This window comes from Mesoplodon densirostris, chromosome 10 (assembly GCF_025265405.1).
Source record: "Mesoplodon densirostris isolate mMesDen1 chromosome 10, mMesDen1 primary haplotype, whole genome shotgun sequence".
Lineage (NCBI taxonomy): Eukaryota > Metazoa > Chordata > Mammalia > Artiodactyla > Ziphiidae > Mesoplodon > Mesoplodon densirostris.
In genome coordinates, this window is record NC_082670.1 from 47168822 (window position 1) to 47190092 (window position 21271).

Sequence of the window (21271 nt, forward strand, 5' to 3'; positions counted from 1 at the left end):
TCCCTTCTACCGCACCTGGGAAGTACAAAACTCAAAAGGAAAGTGCAGGGAGAATACTCTGTGTTCCCTTTGGAAAAGAGAACTTAAAGAGAAAGTTTTTATCCTCACTGGGATTTAGAGCGTTGCAGGCTCAACTGTCGCAGAAAAACACTGTTGTTCCATATCTTCTCTTCTTAACAAAATCCAGTTCTCATCACAGAAATAGGCAGGCCCCAGATCCAAGGCAGCCTGTTTCAAAGCGGTGCTTAAACTCCAGCAAGCGTTTATGGTGTCATAGGCCACTAGGCTGTGCACTAGATTGTAAGATGTAGGCGACGGAGTGCCCGACACTTCTGGGCCCTGTAAGCCACGTTCAGTTGAGGAGAAGTATATGCCAGAAAAAGGGCAATGGAGACCTTCTTTTCTTAAGCCACTAGAAGCTGTAAATGTGAACAGCAGATGTATCTCCCTTCTACCGCACGTGGGAAGTACAAAACACAGAACGAATGCGCAGGGGGAATGCTCTGTGGTCCTTGTGGAGAAGAGGGCTTGAAAAGTGACCTGAAAACGTTCAGCGTTTTCGGAAGCCACTAGAAGGTGTCAATGTGAACAACAGAAGTATCTACCTTCTACAGCACCGGGGAGCACCAAAGACCACAGGAAGGCAAAGGGAGAGTGCTTTGTGGTCCCTTTGGAATACAGGGTTTGAAGGGATTCACTAAGGATTGTTAGTGAATAGGTAAACCACATGGGACGACTAGCATCGAGCTCAAGCTCTCTGTTTCTCGTCACACAGAGAGGCAGCCCGCAGGTCCAAGGCAGCGTGTGTCAAAGCGGTGCTTTAAATGCAGGAAGCTTTTACGGTGTCTTAGGCCATGTGCCTCTGCACTAGGATGCAACATGTAAACGACGGACTGCCTGACACTACTGGGATCTGTAAGCCACTTTCAGTTGAGGACAACTATATGCCAAAAGAAGGACAATGGAGGCCTTCTTTCCTTAAGCCACTAGATGCTGTAAATGTGAACAGCAAAAGTATCTCCATTCTACCGCACCTGGGAAGTACAAAACTCAATAGGAAAGTGCAGGGAGAATTCTCTGTGTTCCCTTTGGAAAAGAGAGCTTGAAGGGAAACATTTTATCCTCACTGGGATTTAGAGCGTTGCAGGCTCAACTGTGGCAGGAAAACACTGTTGTTCTATATCTTCTCTTCTCAACACAATCCATTTCTCGTCACAGAAATAGGCAGGCCCCAGATCCAAGGCAGCCTGTGTCAAAGCGGTGCTTAAACTCCAGCAAGCGTTTATGGTGTCATAGGCCACTAGGCTGTGCACTAGATTCTAAGATGTAGGCGACGGAGTGCCCGACACTTCTGGGCCCTGTAAGCCACGTTCACTTGAGGAGAACTATATGCCAGAAGAAGGGCAATGGAGTCCTTCTTTTCTTAAGCCACTAGAAGCTGTAAATGTGAACAGCAGATGTATCTCCCTTCTACCACACCTGGGAAGTGCAAAACACAGAACGAATATGCAGGGGGAATGCTCTGTGGTCTTTCTGGAGAAGACGGCTTGAAAAGTCACCTGAAAACGTTCAGCGTTTTCGGAAAACACTAGAAGGTGTCAATGTGAACAACAGAAGTATCTACCTTCTACAGCACCGGGAAGCCCCAAAGACCACAGGAAGGCAAAGGGAGAGTGCTTTGTGGTCCCTTTGGAAAACAGGGTTTGAAGGGATTCACTAAGGATTGTTAGTGAATAGGTAAACCCATGGGATGACTAGCATCGAGCTCAAGCTCTCTGTTTCTCGTCACACAGAAAGACAGGCCGCAGGTCCAAGGCAGCGTGTGTCAAAGCGGTGCTTTAAATGCAGGAAGCTTTTACGGTGTCTTAGGCCATGTGCCTCTGCACTAGGATGCAACATGTAAACGACGGACTGCCTGACACTACCGGGATCTGTAAGCCACTTTCAGTTGAGGACAACTATATGCCAAAAGAAGGACAATGGAGTCCTTCTTTCCTTAAGCCACTAGAACGGGTAAATGTGAACAGCAAAAGTATCTCCCTTCTACCGCACCTGGGAAGTACAAAACTCAAAGGGAAAGTGCAGGGAGAATGCTCTGTGTTCCCTTTGGAAAAGAGCTTGAAGGGAAACGTTGTTTTCCTCATGGGAATTTACAGCGTTGCAGGCTCAATGGTGGCAGGGAAACACTGTTGTTCCATATCTTCTCTTCTTAACACAATCCATTTCTCGTCACAGAAATAGGCAGGCCCCAGATCCAAGGCAGCCTGTGTCAAAGCGGTGCTTAAACTCCAGCAAGCGTTTATGGTGTCATAGGCAACTAAGCTGTGCACTAGATTTTAAGATGTAGGCGACGGAGTGCCCGACACTTTTGGGACCTGTAAGCCACGTTCAGTTGAGGAGAAGTATATGCCAAAAGAAAGGCAATGGAGACCTTCTTTTCTTAAGCCACTAGAAGCTGTAAATGTGAACAGCAGATGTATCTCCCTTCTACCGCACCTGGGAAGTACAAAACACAGAACGAAGGCTCAGGGGGAATGCTCTGTGTTCTTTGTGGAGAAGAGGGTTTGAAAAGTGACCTGAAAACGTTCAGCGTTTTTGGAAGCCACTAGAAGGTGTCAATGTGAACAACAGAAGTATCTACCTTCTACAGCACCGGGGAGCACCAAAGACCACAGGAAGGCAAAGGGAGAGTCCTTTGTGGTCCCTTTGGAATACAGGGTTTGAAGGGATTCACTAAGGATTGTTAGTGAATAGGTAAACCACATGGGACGAATAGCATCGAGCTCAAGCTCTCTGTTTCTCGTCACACAGAGAGGCAGCCCGCAGGTCCAAGGCAGCGTGTGTCAAAGCGGTGCTTTAAATGCAGGAAGCTTTTACGGTGTCTTAGGCCATGTGCCTCTGCACTAGGATGCAACATGTAAACGACGGACTGCCTGACACTACTGGGATCTGTAAGCCACTTTCAGTTGAGGACAACTATATGCCAAAAGAAGGACAATGGAGGCCTTCTTTCCTTAAGCCACTAGAAGCTGTAAATGTGAACAGCAAAAGTATCTCCATTCTACCGCACCTGGGAAGTACAAAACTCAATAGGAAAGTGCAGGGAGAATTCTCTGTGTTCCCTTTGGAAAAGAGAGCTTGAAGGGAAACATTTTATCCTCACTGGGATTTAGAGCGTTGCAGGCACAACTGTGGCAGGAAAACACTGTTGTTCTATATCTTCTCTTCTCAACACAATCCATTTCTCGTCACAGAAATAGGCAGGCCCCAGATCCAAGGCAGCCTGTGTCAAAGCGGTGCTTAAACTCCAGCAAGCGTTTATGGTGTCATAGGCCACTAGGCTGTGCACTAGATTCTAAGATGTAGGCGACGGAGTGCCCGACACTTCTGGGCCCTGTAAGCCACCTTCACTTGAGGAGAACTATATGCCAGAAGAAGGGCAATGGAGACCTTCTTTTCTTAAGCCACTAGAAGCTGTAAATGTGAACAGCAGATGTATCTCCCTTCTACCGCACCTGGGAAGTACAAAACACAGAACGAAGGCGCAGGGGGAATGCTCTGTGGTCCTTGTGGAGAAGAGGGCTTGAAAAGTGACCTGAAAACGTTCAGCGTTTGCGGAAGCCACTAGAAGGTGTCAATGTGAACAACAGAAGTATCTACCTTCTACAGTACCGGTAAGCCCCAAAGACCACAGGAATGCAAAGGGAGAGTGCTTTGTGGTCCCTTTGGAAAACAGGGTTTGAAGGGATTCGCTAAGGATTGTAAGTGAATAGGGAAACCCATGGGACGACTAGCATAGAGCTCAAGCTCTCTGTTTCTCATCACACAGAGAAGCAGGCCGCAGGTCCAAGGCAGCGTGTGTCAAAGCAGTGCTTTAAATGCAGGAAGCTTTTACGGTGTCTTAGGCCATGTGCCTCTGCACTAGGATGCAACATGTAAACGACGGACTGCCTGACACTACTGGGATCTGTAAGCCACTTTCAGTTGAGGAGAACTATATGCCAAAATAAGGACAATGGAGGCCTTCTTTTCTTAAGCCACTAGAAGCTGTAAATGTGAACAGCAGATGTATCTCCCTACTACCGCACCTGGGAAGTACAAAACACAGAACGAAGATGCAGGGGGAATGCTCTGTGGTCTTTGTGGAGAAGAGGGCTTGAAAAGTCACCTGAAAACGTTCAGCGTTTTCGGAAGCCACTAGAAAGTGTCAATGTGAACAACAGAAGTATCTACCTTCTACAGCACTGGGAAGCCCCAAAGACCACAGGAAGGCAAAGGGAGAGTGCTTTGTGGTCCCCTTGGAAAACAGGGTTTGAAGGGATTCACTTAGGTTTGTTAGTGAATAGGTAAACCCATGGGACGACTAGCATCGAGCTCAAGCTCTCTGTTTCTCCTCACACAGAGAGGCAGGCCGCAGGTCCAAGGCAGCGTGTGTCAAAGCGGTGCTTTAAATGCAGGAAGCTTTTACGGTGTCTTAGGCCATGTGCCTCCTCACTAGGATGCAACATGTAAACGACGGACTGCCTGACACTACTGGGACCTGTAAGCCACTTTGATTTGAGGACAAATATATGCCAAAAGAAGGACAATGGAGGCCTTCTTTCCTTAAGCCACTAGAACGGGTAAATGTGAACAGCAAAAGTCTCTCCCTTCTACCGCACCTGGGAAGTACAAAACTCAATAGGAAAGTGCAGGGAGAATGCTCTATGTTCCCTTTGGAAAAGAGAGCTTGAAGGGAAACTTTTTATCCTCACTGGGATTTAGAGCGTTGCAGGCTCAACTGTGGCAGGATAACACTGTTGTTCCATATCTTCTCTTCTTAACACAATCCATTTCTCGTCAGAGAAATAGGCAGGCCCCAGGTCCAAGGCAGCCTGTGTCAAAGCGGTGCTTAAACTCCAGCAAGCGTTTATGATGTCATAGGTCACTAGGCTGTGCACTACATTCAAAGATGTAGGCGAAGGACTGCCCGTCTATTCTGGGACCTGTAAGCCATTTTCAGTTGAGGACAACATATGCCAAAAGAAGGAAAATGGAGGCCTTCTTTCCTTAAGCCACTAGAACGGGTAATGTGAACAGCAAAAGTATCTCCCTTCTACCGCACCTGGGAAGTACAAAACTCAAAGGGAAAGTGCAGGGAGAATGCTCTGTGTTCCCTTTGGAAAAGAGAGCTTGAATGGAAACATTTTTTCCTCACTGGGATTTAGAGCTTTGCAGGCTCAATTGTGGCAGGGGAACACTGTTGTTCCATATCTTCTCTTCTTAACACAATCCAATTCTCGTCACAGAAATAGGCAGGCCCCAGATCCAAGGCAGCCTGTGTCAAGGCGGTGCTTAAACTCCAGCAAGCGTTTATGGTGTCATAGGCCACTAGGCTGTGCACTAGATTCTAAGATGTAGGCGAAGGACTGCCCGTCAGTTCTGGGACGTGTAAGCCACGTTCAGTTGAGGAGAATTATATGCCAGAAGAAGCGCAATGGAGTCCTTCAGTCCTTAAGCCACTAGAACGTGTAAATGTGAACAGCAGATGTATCTCCCTTCTACCGCACCTGGGAAGTACAAAACTCAAAGGGAAAGTGCAGGGAGAATGCTGTGTGTTCCCTTTGGAAAGGAGCTTGAAGGGAAATGTTGTTTTCCTAACAGGAATGTACAGCGTTGCAGGCTCAACTGTGGCAGGGAAACACTGTTGTTCCATATCTTCTCTTCTTAACACAATCCATTTCTCGTCAGAGAAATAGGCAGGCCCCAGGTACATGGCAGCCTGTGTCAAAGTGGTGCTTAAACTCCAGCAAGCGTTTATGGTGTCATAGGACACTAGGCTGTGCACTAGATTCTAAGATGTAGGCGAAGGCCTGCCCGTCAGTTCTGGGACCTGTAAGCCACGTTCAGTTGAGGAGAACTATATGCCAGAAGAAGGGCAATGGAGGCCTTCTTTCCTTAAGCCTCTAAAACGTGTAAATGTGAACAGCAGATGTATCTCCCTTCTACCGCACCTCGGAAGTACAAAACACAAAGGGAAAGTGCAGGTAGAATTCTCTGTATTCCCTTTGGAAAAGAGCTTGAAGGGAAACGTTGTTTTCCTCACTGGAATTTACAGCGTTGCAGGCTCAATGGTGGCAGGGAAACACTGTTGTTCCATATCTTCTCTTCTTAACACAATCCATTTCTCGTCACAGAAATAGGCAGGCCCAAGGTCCAAAGCAGCCTGTGTCAAAGCGGTGCCTAAACTCAAGCAAGCGTTTATGGTGTCATAGGACACTAGGCTGTGCACTAGATTCTAAGATGCAGGCGACGGAAAGCCCGACACTTCTGGGACGTGTAAGCCACGTTCAGGTGAGGATAAATATATTTCAAAAGAAAGGCAATGGAGGCCTTCTTTCCTTAAGCCACTAGAAGCTGTAAATGTGAACAGCAGATGTATCTCCCTTCTACCGCACCTGGGAAGTACAAAACTCAAAGGGAAAGTGCAGGGAGAATGCTCTGTGTTCCCTTTGGGAAAGAGCTTGAAGGGAAACGTTTTTTTCCTCACTGGAATTTACAGCGTTGCATGCTCAATTGTTGCAGGGAAACACTGTTGTTCCATATCTTCTCTTCTTAACACAATCCATTTCTTGTCAGAGAAATAGGCAGGCCCCAGGTCCAAGGCAGCCTGTATCAAAGTGGTGCTTAAACTCCAGCAAGCGTTTATGATGACATAGGCCATTAGGCTGTGCACTAGATTCTAAGATATAGGCGACGGAGTGCCCGACACTTCTGGGACCTGTAAGACACGTTCAGTTGAGGAGAATAATATGCCAAAAGAAGGGCAATGGAGACCTTCTTTTCTTAAGCCACTAGAAGCTGTAAATGTGAACAGCAGATGTATCTCCCTTCTACCGCACCTGGGACGTACAAAACTCAAAAGGAAAGTGCAGTGAGAATGCTCTGTTTTCCCATTGGAAAAGAGAGCTTGAAGGGAAACTTTTTTTCCTCACTGGGATTTAGAGCGTTGCAGGCTCAATGGTGGCAGGGAAACACTGTTGTTCCATATCTTCTCTTCTTAACACAATCCATTTATCGTCACAGAAATAGGCAGGCCCCAGATACAAGGCAGCCTGTGTCAAAGCCGTGCTTAAACTCCAGCAAGCGTTTATGGTGTCATAGGCCAATAGGCTGTGCACTAGATTCTAAGATGTAGGCGACGGAGTGCCCGACAATTCTGGGTCCTGTAAGCCACGTTCAGTTGAGGAGAACTATATGCCAAAAGAAGGGCAATGGAGACCTTCTTTTCTTAAGCCACTAGAAGCTGTAAATGTGAACAGCAGATGTATCTCCCTTCTACCGCACGTGGGAAGTACAAAACACAGAACGAAGGCGGAGGGTGAATGCTCTGTGGTCCTTTTGGAGAAGAGGGCTTGAAAAGTGACCTGAAAACGTTCAGCGTTTTCAGAAGCCACTAGAAGGTGTCAATGTGAACAACAGAAGTATCTATCTTCTACAGTACCGGTAAGCCCCAAAGACCACAGGAAGGCAAAGGGAGAGTGCTTTGTGGTCCCTTTGCAAAACAGGGTTTGAAGGGATTCGCTAAGAATTGTAAGTGAATAGGTAAACCCATGGGATGACTAGCATAGAGCTCAAGCTCTCTGTTTCTCGTCACACAGAGAGGCAGCCCGCAGGTCCAAGGCAGCGTGTGTCAAAGTAGTGCTTTAAATGCAGGAAGCTTTTACGGTGTCTTAGGCCATGTGCCTCTGCACTAGGATGCAACATGTAAACGACGGACTGCCTGACACTACTGGGATCTGTAAGCCACTTTCAGTTGAGGAGAACTATATGCCAAAAGAAGGACAATGGAGTCCTTCTTTTCTTAAGCCACTAGAAGCTGTAAATGTGAACAGCAGATGTATCTCCCTTCTACCGCACCTGGGAAGTACAAAACACAGAACGAATATGCAGGGGGAATGCTCTGTGGTCTTTCTGGAGAAGACGGCTTGAAAAGTCACCTGAAAACGTTCAGCGTTTTCGGAAAGCACTAGAAGGTGTCAATGTGAACAACAGAAGTATCTACCTTCTACAGCACCGGGAAGCCCCAAAGACCACAGGAAGGCAAAGGGAGAGTGCTTTGTGGTCCCTTTGGAAAACAGGGTTTGAAGGGATTCACTAAGGATTGTTAGTGAATAGGTAAACCCATGGGATGACTAGCATCGAGCTCAAGCTCTCTGTTTCTCGTCACACAGAAAGACAGGCCGCAGGTCCAAGGCAGCGTGTGTCAAAGCGGTGCTTTAAATGCAGGAAGCTTTTACGGTGTCTTAGGCCATGTGCCTCTGCACTAGGATGCAACATGTAAACGACGGACTGCCTGACACTACCGGGATCTGTAAGCCACTTTCAGTTGAGGACAACTATATGCCAAAAGAAGGACAATGGAGTCCTTCTTTCCTTAAGCCACTAGAACGGGTAAATGTGAACAGCAAAAGTATCTCCCTTCTACCGCACCTGGGAAGTACAAAACTCAAAGGGAAAGTGCAGGGAGAATGCTCTGTGTTCCCTTTGGAAAAGAGCTTGAAGGGAAACGTTGTTTTCCTCATGGGAATTTAGAGCGTTGCAGGCTCAATTGTGGCAGGGAAACACTGTTGTTCCATATCTTCTCTTCTTAACACAATCCATTTCTCGTCACAGAAATAGGCAGGCCCCAGATCCAAGGCAGCCTGTGTCAAAGCGGTGCTTAAACTCCAGCAAGCGTTTATGGTGTCATAGGCAACTAAGCTGTGCACTAGATTTTAAGATGTAGGCGACGGAGTGCCCGACACTTTTGGGACCTGTAATCCACGTTCAGTTGAGGAGAAGTATATGCCAAAAGAAAGGCAATGGAGACCTTCTTTTCTTAAGCCACTAGAAGCTGTAAATGTGAACAGCAGATGTATCTCCCTTCTACCGCACCTGGGAAGTACAAAACACAGAACGAAGGCTCAGGGGGAATGCTCTGTGTTCTTTGTGGAGAAGCGGGTTTGAAAAGTGACCTGAAAACGTTCAGCGTTTTTGGAAGACACTAGAAGGTGTCAATGTGAACAACAGAAGTATCTACCTTCTACAGCACCGGGGAGCACCAAAGACCACAGGAAGGCAAAGGGAGAGTGCTTTGTGGTCCCTTTGGAAAACAGGGTTTGAAGGGATTCACTAAGGATTGTTAGTGAATTGGTAAACCACATGGGACGACTAGCATCGAGCTCAAGCTCTCTGTTTCTCGTCACACAGAGAGGCCGGCCGCAGGTCCAAGGCAGCGTGTGTCAAAGCGGTGCTTTAAATGCACGAAGCTTTTACGGTGTCTTAGGCCATGTGCCTCTGCAGTAGGATGCAACATGTAAACGACGGACTGCCTGACACTACTGGGATCTGTAAGCCACTTTCAGTTGAGGACCACTATATGCCAAAAGAAGGACAATGGAGGCCTTCTTTCCTTAAGCCACCAGAAGCTGTAAATGTGAACAGCAAAAGTATCTCCCTTCTACCGCACCTGGGAAGTAAAAATCTCAAAAGGAAAGTGCAGGGAGAATACTCTGGGTTCCCTTTGGAAAAGAGAACTTAAAGGGAAACTTTTTATCCTCACTGGGATTTAGAGCGTTGCAGGCTCAACTGTGGCAGGAAAACACTGTTGTTCCATATCTTCTCTTCTTAACAAAATCCAGTTCTCATCACAGAAATAAGCAGGCCCCAGATCCAAAGCAGCCTGTGTCAAAGTGGTGCTTAAACTCCAGCAAGCGTTTATGGTGTCATAGGCCACTAGGCTGTCACTAGATTCTAAGATGTAGGCGACGGAGTGCCCGACACTTCTGGGCCCTGTAAGCCACGTTCACTTGAGGAGAACTATATGCCAGAAGAAGGGCAATGGAGACCTTCTTTTCTTAAGCCACTAGAAGCTGTAAATGTGGACAGCAGATGTATCTCCCTTCTACCGCACCTGGGAAGTACAAAACACAGAACGAAGGTGCAGGGGGAATGCTCTGTGGTCCTTGTGGAGAAGAGGGCTTGAAAAGTGACCTGAAAACGTTCAGCGTTTGCGGAAGCCACTAGAAGGTGTCAATGTGAACAACAGAAGTATCTACCTTCTACAGTACCGGTAAGCCCCAAAGACCACAGGAAGGCAAAGGGAGAGTGCTTTGTGGTCCCTTTGGAAAACAGGGTTTGAAGGGATTCGCTAAGGATTGTAAGTGAATAGGGAAACACATGGGACGACTAGCATAGAGCTCAAGCTCTCTGTTTCTCATCACACAGAGAGGCAGGCCGCAGGTCCAAGGCAGCGTGTGTCAAAGCAGTGCTTTAAATGCAGGATGCTTTTACGGTGTCTTAGGCCATGTGCCTCTGCACTAGGATGCAACATGTAAACGACGGACTGCCTGACACTACTGGGATCTGTAAGCCACTTTCAGTTGAGGAGAACTATATGCCAAAATAAGGACAATGGAGGCCTTCTTTTCTTAAGCCACTAGAAGCTGTAAATGTGAACAGCAGATGTATCTCCCTACTACCGCACCTGGGAAGTACAAAACACAGAACGAAGATGCAGGGGGAATGCTCTGTTGTCTTTGTGGAGAAGAGGGCTTGAAAAGTCACCTGAAAACGTTCAGTGTTTTCGGAAGCCACTAGAAGGTGTCAATGTGAACAACTGAAGTATCTACCTTCTACAGCACCGGGAAGCCCCAAAGACCACAGGAAGGCAAAGGGAGAGTGCTTTGTGGTCCCTTTGGAAAACAGGGTTTGAAGGGATTCACTTAGGATTGTTAGTGAATAGGTAAACCCATGGGACGACTAGCATCGAGCTCAAGCTCTCTGTTTCTCCTCACACAGAGAGGCAGGCCGCAGGTCCAAGGCAGCGTGTGTCAAAGCGGTGCTTTAAATGCAGGAAGCTTTTACGGTGTCTTAGGCCATGTGCCTCTGCACTAGGATGCAACATGTAAACGACGGACTGCCTGACACTACTGGGACCTGTAAGCCACTTTCAGTTGAGGACAACTATATGCCAAAAGAAGGACAATGGAGGCCTTCTTTCCTTAAGCCACTAGAAGCTGTAAATGTGAACAGCAAAAGTATCTCCCTTCTACCGGACCTGGGAAGTACAAAACTCAAAGGGAAAGTGCAGGGAGAATGCTCTGTGTTCCCTTTGGAAAAGAGCTTGAAGGGAAACGTTGTTTTCCTCATGGGAATTTACAGCGTTGCAGGCTCAATGGTGGCAGGGAAACACTGTTGTTCCATATCTTCTCTTCTTAACACAATCCATTTCTCGTCACAGAAATAGGCAGGCCCCAGATCCAAGGCAGCCTGTGTCAAAGCGGTGCTTAAACTCCAGCAAGCGTTTATGGTGTCATAGGCCACTAGGATGTGCACTAGATTCTAAGATGTAGGCGACGGAGTGCCCGACACTTTTGGGACCTGTACGCCACGTTCAGTTGAGGAGAAGTATATGCCAAAAGAAAGGCAATGGAGACCTTCTTTTCTTAAGCCACTAGAAGCTGTAAATGTGAACAGCAGATGTATCTCCCTTCTACCGCACCTGGGAAGTACAAAACACAGAACGAAGGCTCAGGGGGAATGCTCTGTGTTCTTTGTGGAGAAGCGGGTTTGAAAAGTGACCTGAAAACGTTCAGCGTTTTTGGAAGACACTAGAAGGTATCAAAGTGAACAACAGAAGTATCTACCTTCTACAGTACCGGTAAGCCCCAAAGACCACAGGAAGGCAAAGGGAGAGTGCTTTGTGGTCCCTTTGGAAAACAGGGTTTGAAGGGATTCACTAAGGATTGTAAGTGAATAGGTAAACCACATGGGACGACTAGCATCGAGCTCAAGCTCTCTGTTTCTCGTCACACAGAGAGGCAGCCCGCAGGTCCAAGGCAGCGTGTGTCAAAGCGGTGCTTTAAATGCAGGAAGCTTTTACGGTGTCTTAGGCCATGTGCCTCTGCAGTAGGATGCAACATGTAAACGACGGACTGCCTGACACTACTGGGATCTGTAAGCCACTTTCAGTTGAGGACCACTATATGCCAAAAGAAGGACAATGGAGGCCTTCTTTCCTTAAGCCACTAGATGCTGTAAATGTGAACAGCAAAAGTATCTCCCTTCTACCGCACCTGGGAAGTACAAAACTCAAAAGGAAAGTGCAGGGAGAATACTGTGGGTTCCCTTTGGAAAAGAGAACTTAAAGGGAAAGTTTTTATCCTCACTGGGATTTAGAGCGTTGCAGGCTCAACTGTGGCAGGAAAACACTGTTGTTCCATATCTTCTCTTCTTAACAAAATCCAGTTCTCATCACAGAAATAGGCAGGCCCCAGATCCAAGGCAGCCTGTGTCAAAGCGGTGCTTAAACTCCAGCAAGCGTTTATGGTGTCATAGGCCACTAGGCTGTGCACTAGATTCTAAGATGTAGGCGACGGAGTGCCCGACACTTCTGGGACCTGTAAGCCACGTTCACTTGAGGAGAACTATATGCCAGAAGAAGGGCAATGGAGACCTTCTTTTCTTAAGCCACTAGAAGCTGTAAATGTGGACAGCAGATGTATCTCCCTTCTACCGCACCTGGGAAGTACAAAACACAGAACGAAGGCGCAGGGGGAATGCTCTGTGGTCCTTGTGGAGAAGAGGGCTTGAAAAGTGACCTGAAAACGTTCAGCGTTTTTGGAAGCCACTAGAAGGTGTCAATGTGAACAACAGAAGTATCTACCTTCTACAGTACCGGTAAGCCCCAAAGACCACAGGAAGGCAAAGGGAGAGTGCTTTGTGGTCCCTTTGGAAAACAGGGTTTGAAGGGATTCACTAAGGATTGTAAGTGAATAGGTAAACCCATGGGACGACTAGCATAGAGCTCAAGCTCTCTGTTTCTCATCACACAGAGAGGCAGGCCGCAGGTCCAAGGCAGCGTGTGTCAAAGCAGTGCTTTAAATGCAGGAAGCTTTTACGGTGTCTTAGGCCATGTGCCTCTGCACTAGGATTCAACATGTAAACGACGGACTGCCTGACACTACTGGGATCTGTAAGCTACTTTCAGTTGAGGAGAACTATATGCCAAAATAAGGACAATGGAAGCCTTCTTTTCTTAAGCCACTAGAAGCTGTAAATGTGAACAGCAGATGTATCTCCCTACTACCGCACCTGGGAAGTACAAAACACAGAACGAAGATGCAGGGGGAATGCTCTGTGGTCTTTGTGGAGAAGAGGGCTTGAAAAGTCACCTGAAAACGTTCAGCGTTTTCGGAAGCCACTAGAAGGTGTCAATGTGAACAACAGAAGTATCTACCTTCTACAGCACCGGGGAGCCCCAAAGACCACAGGAAGGCAAAGGGAGAGTGCTTTGTGGTCCCTTTGGAAAACAGGGTTTGAAGGGATTCACTAAGGATTGTTAGTGAATAGGTAAACCACATGGGACGACTAGCATCGAGCTCAAGCTCTCTGTTTCTCGTCACACAGAGAGGCAGCCCGCAGGTCCAAGGCAGCGTGTGTCAAAGCGGTGCTTTAAATGCAGGAAGCTTTTACGTTGTCTTAGGCCATGTGCCTCTGCACTAGGATGCAACATGTAAACGACGGACTGCCTGACACTACTGGGATCTGTAAGCCACTGTGAGTTGAGGACAACTATATGCCAAAAGAAGGACAATGGAGGCCTTCTTTCCTTAAGCCACTAGAACGGGTAAATGTGAACAGCAAAAGTATCTCCCTTCTACCGCACCTGGGAAGTACAAAACTCAAAAGGAAAGTGCAGGGAGAATGCTCTGTGTTCCCTTTGGAAAAGAGAGCTTGAAGGGAAACATTTTGTCCTCACTGGGATTTAGATCGTTGCAGGCTCATCTGTGGCAGGAAAACACTGTTGTTCTATATCTTCTCTTCTCAACACAATCCATTTCTCGTCACAGAAATAGGCAGGCCACAGATCCAAGGCAGCCTGTGTCGAAGCGGTGCTTAATCTCCAGCAAGCGTTTATGGTGTCATAGGCCACTAGGCTATGCACTAGATTCTAAGATGTAGGCGAAGGACTGCCCGTCAGTTCTGGGACCTGTAAGCCACGTTCAGTTGAGGAGAATTATATGCCAGAAGAAGCGCAATGGAGTCCTTCTTTCGTTAAGCCACTAGAAACTGTAAATGTGAAAAGCAGATGTATCTCCCTTCTACCGCACCTGGGAAGTACAAAACTCAAAGGGAAAGTGCAGGGAGAATGCTCTGTGTTCCCTTTGGAAAAGAGCTTGAAGGGAAACGTTGTTTTCCTCACTGGAATTTAGAGCATTGCAGGCTCAACTGTGGCAGGGAAACACTGTTGTTCCATATCTTCTCTTCTGAACACAATCCATTTCTCTTCACAGAAATAGGCAGGCCCTTGATCAAAGGCAGCCTGTGTCAAAGCGGTACTTAAACTCCAACAAGCGTTTATGGTGTCATAGGCCACTAGGCTGTGCACTAGATTCTAATTTGTAGGCGACGGAGTGCCCGACACTTCTGGGCCCTGTAAGCCACGTTCAGTTGAGGAGAACTATATGCCAAAAGAAGGGCAATGGAGACCTTCTTTTCTTAAGCCACTAGAAGCTGTAAATGTGAACAGCAGATGTATCTCCCTTCTACCGCACCTGGGAAGTACAAAACACAGAACGAAGGCGGAGGGGGAATGCTCTGTGGTCCTTGTGGAGAAGAGGGCTTGAAAAGTAACCTGAAAACGTTCAGCGTTTTCGGAAGCCACTAGAAGGTGTCAATGTGAACAACAGTAGTATCTACCTTCTACAGCACCGGGAAGCCCCAAAGACCACAGGAGGTCAAAGGGAGAGTGCTTTGTGGTCCCTTTGGAAAACAGGGTTTGAAGGGATTCACTAAGGATTGTTAGTGAATAGGTAAACCACATGGGACGACTAGCATCGAGCTCAAGCTCTCTGTTTCTCGTCACACAGAGAGGCAGCCCGCAGGTCCAAGGCAGCGTGTGTCAAAGCGGTGCTTTAAATGCAGGAAGCTTTTACGGTGTCTTAGGCCATGTGCCTCTGCAGTAGGATGCAACATGTAAACGACGGACTGCCTGACACTACTGGGATCTGTAAGCCACTTTCAGTTGAGGACCACTATATGCCAAAAGAAGGACAATGGAGGCCTTCTTTCCTTAAGCCACTAGAAGCTGTAAATGTGAACAGCAAAAGTATCTCCATTCTACCGCACCTGGGAAGTACAAAACTCAAAAGGAAAGTGCAGGGAGAATACTCTGGGTTCCCTTTGGAAAAGAGAACTTAAAGGGAAAGTTTTTATCCTCACTGGGATTTAGAGCGTTGCAGGCTCAACTGTGGCAGGAAAACACTGTTGTTCCATATCTTCTCTTCTTAACAAAATCCAGTTCTCATCACAGAAATAGGCAGGCCCCAGATCCAAGGCAGCCTGTGTCAAAGCGGTGCTTAAACTCCAGCAAGCGTTTATGGTGTCATAGGCCACTAGGCTGTGCACTAGATTCTAAGATGTAGGCGACGGAGTGCCCGACACTTCTGGGCCCTGTAAGCCACGTTCACTTGAGGAGAACTATATGCCAGAAGAAGGGCAATGGAGACCTTCTTTTCTTAAGCCACTAGAAGCTGTAAATGTGGACAGCAGATGTATCTCCCTTCTACCGCACCTGGGAAGTACAAAACACAGAACGAAGGCGCAGGGGGAATGCTCTGTGGTCCTTGTGGAGAAGAGGGCTTGAAAAGTGTCCTGAAAACGTTCAGCGTTTTTGGAAGCCACTAGAAGGTGTCAATGTGAACAACAGAAGTATCTACCTTCTACAGCACCGGGGAGCCCCAAAGACCACAGGAAGGCAAAGGGAGAGTGCTTTGTGGTCCCTTTGGAAAACAGGGTTTGAAGGGATTCACTAAGGATTGTTAGTGAATAGGTAAACCACATGGGACGACTAGCATCGATCTCAAGCTCTCTGTTTCTCGTCACACAGAGAGGCAGCCCGCAGGTCCAAGGCAGCGTGTGTTAAACCGTTTCTTTAAATGCAGGAAGCTCTTACGTTGTCTTAGGCCATGTGCCTCTGCACTAGGATGCAACATGTAAACGACGGACTGCCTGACACTACTGGGATCTGTAAGCCACTTTCAGTTGAGGACCACTGTATGCCAAAAGAAGGACAATGGAGGCCTTCTTTCCTTAAGCCACTAGAACGGGTAAATGTGAACAGCAAAAGTATCTCCATTCTACCGCACCTGGGAAGTACAAAACTCAAAAGGAAAGTGCAGGGAGAATGCTCTGTGTTCCCTTTGGAAAAGAGAGCTTGAAGGGAAACATTTTATCCTCACTGGGATTTAGATCGTTGCAGGCTCATCTGTGGCAGGAAAACACTGTTGTTCTATATCTTCTCTTCTCAACACAATCCATTTCTCGTCACAGAAATAGGCAGGCCACAGATCCAAGGCAGCCTGTGTCGAAGCGGTGCTTAATCTCCAGCAAGCGTTTATGGTGTCATAGGCCACTAGGGTATGCACTAGATTCTAAGATGTAGGCGAAGGACTGCCCGTCAGTTCTGGGACCTGTAAGCCACGTTCAGTTGAGGAGAATTATATGCCAGAAGAAGCGCAATGGAGTCCTTCTTTCCTTAAGCCACTAGAAACTGTAAATGTGAAAAGCAGATGTATCTCCCTTCTACCGCACCTGGGAAGTACAAAACTCAAAGGGAAAGTGCAGGGAGAATGCTCTGTGTTCCCTTTGGAAAAGAGCTTGAAGGGAAACGTTGTTTTCCTCACTGGGATTTAGAGCATTGCAGGCTCAACTGTGGCAGGGAAACACTGTTGTTCCATATCTTCTCTTCTGAACACAATCCATTTCTCGTCACAGAAATAGGCAGGCCCCAGATCAAAGGCAGCCTGTGTCAAAGCGGTACTTAAACTCCAACAAGCGTTTATGGTGTCATAGGCCACTAGGCTGTGCACTAGATTCTAAGATGTAGGCGACGGAGTGCCCGACACTTCTGGGCCCTGTAAGCCACGTTCAGTTGAGGAGAACTATATGCTAAAAGAAGGGTAATGGAGACCTTCTTTTCTTAAGCCACTAGAACGGGTAAATGTGAACAGCAAAAGTATCTCCCTTCTACCGCACCTGGGAAGTACAAAACTCAAAGGGAAAGTGCAGGGAGAATGCTCTGTGTTCCCTTTGGAAAAGAGCATGAAGGGAAATGTTTTTTCCTCATGGGAATTTACAGCGTTGCAGGCTCAATTGTGGCAGGGAAACACTGTTGTTCCATATCTTCTCTTCTTAACATAATCCATTTCTCGTCACAGAAATAGGCAGGCCCCAGATCCAAGGCAGCCTGTGTCAAAGCGGTGCTTAAACTCCAGCAAGCGTTTATGGTGTCATAGGCCACTAGGCTGTGCACTCGATTCTAAGACGTAGCCGACGGAGTGCCCGACACTTCTGGGCCCTGTGAGCCACGTTCAGTTGAGGAGAAGTATATGCCAAAAGAAAGACAATGGAGACCTTCTTTTCTTAAGCCACTAGAAACTGTAAATGTGAACAGCAGATGTATCTCCCTTCTACCGCACCTGGGAAGTACAAAACACAGAACGAAGGCGCAGGGGTAATGCTCTGTGGTCCTTTTGGAGAAGAGGGCTTGAAAAGTGACCTGAAAACGTTCAGCATTTTCGGAAGCCACTAGAAGGTGTCAATGTGAACAACAGAAGAATCTACCTTCTACAGCACCGGGAAGCCCCAAAGACCACAGGAGGGCAAAGGGAGAGTGCTTTGTGGTCCCTTTGGAAAACAGGGTTTGAAGGGATTCACTAAGGATTGTTAGTGAATAGGTAAACCACATGGGACGACTAGCATCGAGCTCAAGCTCTCTGTTTCTCGTCACACAGAGAGGCAGCCCGCAGGTCCAAGGCAGCGTGTGTCAAAGCGGTGCTTTAAATGCACGAAGCTTTTACGGTGTCTTAGGCCATGTGCCTCTGCAGTAGGATGCAACATGTAAACGACGGACTGCCTGACACTACTGGGATCTGTAAGCCACTTTCAGTTGAGGACCACTATATGCCAAAAGAAGGACAATGGAGGCCTTCTTTCCTTAAGCCACTAGAAGCTGTAAATGTGAACAGCAAATGTATCTCCCTTCTACCGCACCTGGGAAGTACAAAACTCAAAAGGAAAGTGCAGGGAGAATACTCTGGGTTCCCTTTGGAAAAGAGAACTTAAACGGAAAGATTTTATCCTCACTGGGATTTAGAGCGTTGCAGGCTCAACTGTGGCAGGAAAACACTGTTGTTCCATATCTTCTCTTCTTAACAAAATCCAGTTCTCATCACAGAAATAGGCAGGCCCCAGATCCAAGGCAGCCTGTGTCAAAGCGGTGCTTAAACTCCAGCAAGCGTTTATGGTGTCATAGGCCACTAGGCTGTGCACTAGATTCTAAGATGTAGGCGACGGAGTGCCCGACACTTCTGGGCCCTGTAAGCCACGTTCACTTGAGGAGAACTATATGCCAGAAGAAGGGCAATGGAGACCTTCTTTTCTTAAGCCACTAGAAGCTGTAAATGTGAACAGCAGTTGTATCTCCCTTCTACCGCACCTGGGAAGTACAAAACGCAGAACCAAGGCGCAGGGCGAATGCTCTGTGGTCCTTGTGGAGAAGAGGGCTTGAAAAGTGACCTGAAAACGTTCAGCGTTTTCGGAAGCCACTAGAAGGTGTCAATGTGAACAACAGAAGTATCTACCTTCTACAGTACCGGTAAGCCCCAAAGACCACAGGAAGGCAAAGGGAGAGTGCTTTGTGGTCCCTTTGGAAAACAGGGTTTGAAGGGATTCGCTAAGGATTGTAAGTGAATAGGTAAACCCATGGGACGACTAGCATAGAGCTCAAGCTCTCTGTTTCTCATCACACACAGAGGCAGGCCGCAGGTCCAAGGCAGCGTGTGTCAAAGCGGTGCTTTAAATGCAGGAAGCTTTTACGGTGTCTTAGGCCATGTGCCTCTGCACTAGGATGCAACATGTAAACGACGGACTGCCTGACACTACTGGGATCTGTAAGCCACTTTCAGTTGAGGAGAACTATATGCCAAAAGAAGGACAATGGAGGCCTTCTTTCCTTAAGCCACTAGAAGCTGTAAATGTGAACAGCAAATGTATCTCCCTTCTACCGCACCTGGGAAGTACAAAACTCAAAGGGAAAGTGCAGGGAGAATGCTCTGTGTTCCCTTTGGAAATGAGCTTGAAGGGAAACGTTTTCCTCACTGGAATTTACAACGTTGCATGCTCAATTGTGGCAGGGAAACACTGTTGTTCCATATCTTCTCTTCTTAACACAATCCATTTCTCGTCAGAGAAACAGGCAGGCCCCAGGTCCAAGGCAGCATGTGTCAATGCGGTGCTTAAACTCCAGCAAGCGTTTATGATGTCATAGGCCACTAGGCTGTGCACTAGATTCTAAGATGTAGGCGACGGAGTGCCCGACACTTCTGGGCCCTGTAAGCCACGTTCAGTTGAGGAGAACTATATGCCAGAAGAAGGGCAATGGAGACCTTCTTTTCTTAAGCCACTAGAAGCTGTAAATGTGAACAGCAAAAGTATCTCCCTTCTACCGCACCTGGGAAGTACAAAACTCAAAAGGAAAGTGCAGGGAGAATGCTCTGTTTTCCCTTTGGAAAAGAGAGCTTGAAGGGAAACATTTTATCCTCACTGGGATTTAGAGCGTTGCAGGCTCAACTGTGGCAGGAAAACACTGTTGTTCCATATCTTCTCTTCTTAACAAAATCCAGTTCTCATCACAGAAATAGGCAGGCCCCAGATCCAAGGCAGCCTGTGTCAAAGCGGTGCTTAAACTCCAGCAAGCGTTTATGGTGTCATAGGCCACTAGGCTGTGCACTAGATTCTAAGATGTAGGCGACGGAGTGCCCGACACTCCTGGGCCCTGTAAGCCACGTTCAGTTGAAGAGAACTATATGCCAGAAGAAGGGCAATGGAGACCTTCTTTTCTTAAGCCACTAGAAGCTGTAAATGTGAACAGCAGATGTATCTCCCTTCTACCGCACCTGGGAAGTACAAAACACAGAACGAAGGTGCAGGGGAATGCTCTGTGGTCCTTGTGGAGAAGAGGGATTGAAAAGTCACCTGAAAACGTTCAGCGTTTTCGGAAGCCACTAGAAGGTGTCAATGTGAACAATAGAAGTATCTACCTTCTACAGCACTGGGAAGCCCCAAAGACCACAGGAAGGCAAAGGGAGAGTTCTTTGTGGTCCCTTTGGAAAACAGGGTTTGAAGGGATTCACTAAGGATTGTTTGTGAATAGGTAAACCCATGGGATGACTAGCATCGAGCTCAAGCTCTCTGTTTCTCGTCACACAGAGAGGCAGGCCGCAGGTCCAAGGCAGCGTGTGTCAAAGCGGTGCTTTATATGCAGGAAGCTTTTACGGTGTCTTAGGCCATGTGCCTCTGCACTAGGATGCAACATGTAAACGACGGACTGCCTGACACTACTGGGATCTTTAAGCCACTTTTAGTTGAGGACAACTATATGCCAAAAGAAGGACAATGGAGGCCTTCTTTCTTTAAGCCACTAGAACGGGGAAATGTGAACAGCAAAAGTATCTCCCTTCTACCGCACCTGGGAAGTACAAAACTCAAAGGGAAAGTGCAGGGAGAATGCTCTGTGTTCCCTTTGGAAAAGAGCTTGAAGGGAAACGTTGTTTTCCTCATGGGAATTTACAACGTTGCAGGCTCAATGGTGGCAGGGAAACACTGTTGTTCCATATCTTCTCTTCTAAACACAATCCATTTCTCGTCACAGAAATAGGCAGGCCCCAGTTCCAAGGCAGCCTGTGTCACAGTGGTGCTTAATCTCCAGCAAGCGTTTATGGTGTCATAGGCCACAAGGCTGTGCACTAAATTCTAAGATGTAGGTGACGGAGTGCCCGTCAGTTTTGGGACCTGTAAGCCACGTTCAGTTGAGGAGAACTATATGCCAAAATAAGGACAATGGAGGCCTTCTTTTCTTAAGCCACTAGAAGCTGTAAATGTGAACAGCAGATGTATCTCCCTACTACCGCACCTGGGAAGTACAAAACACAGAACGAAGATGCAGGGGGAATGCTCTGTGGTCTTTGTGGAGAAGAGGGCTTGAAAAGTCACCTGAAAACGTTCAGCGTTTTCGGAAGCCACTAGAAGGTGTCAATGTGAACAACAGAAGTATCTACCTTCTACAGCACCGGGAAGCCCCAAAGACCACAGGAAGGCAAAGGGAGAGTGCTTTGTGGTCCCCTTGGAAAACAGGGTTTGAAGGGATTCACTTAGGTTTGTTAGTGAATAGGTAAACCCATTGGAC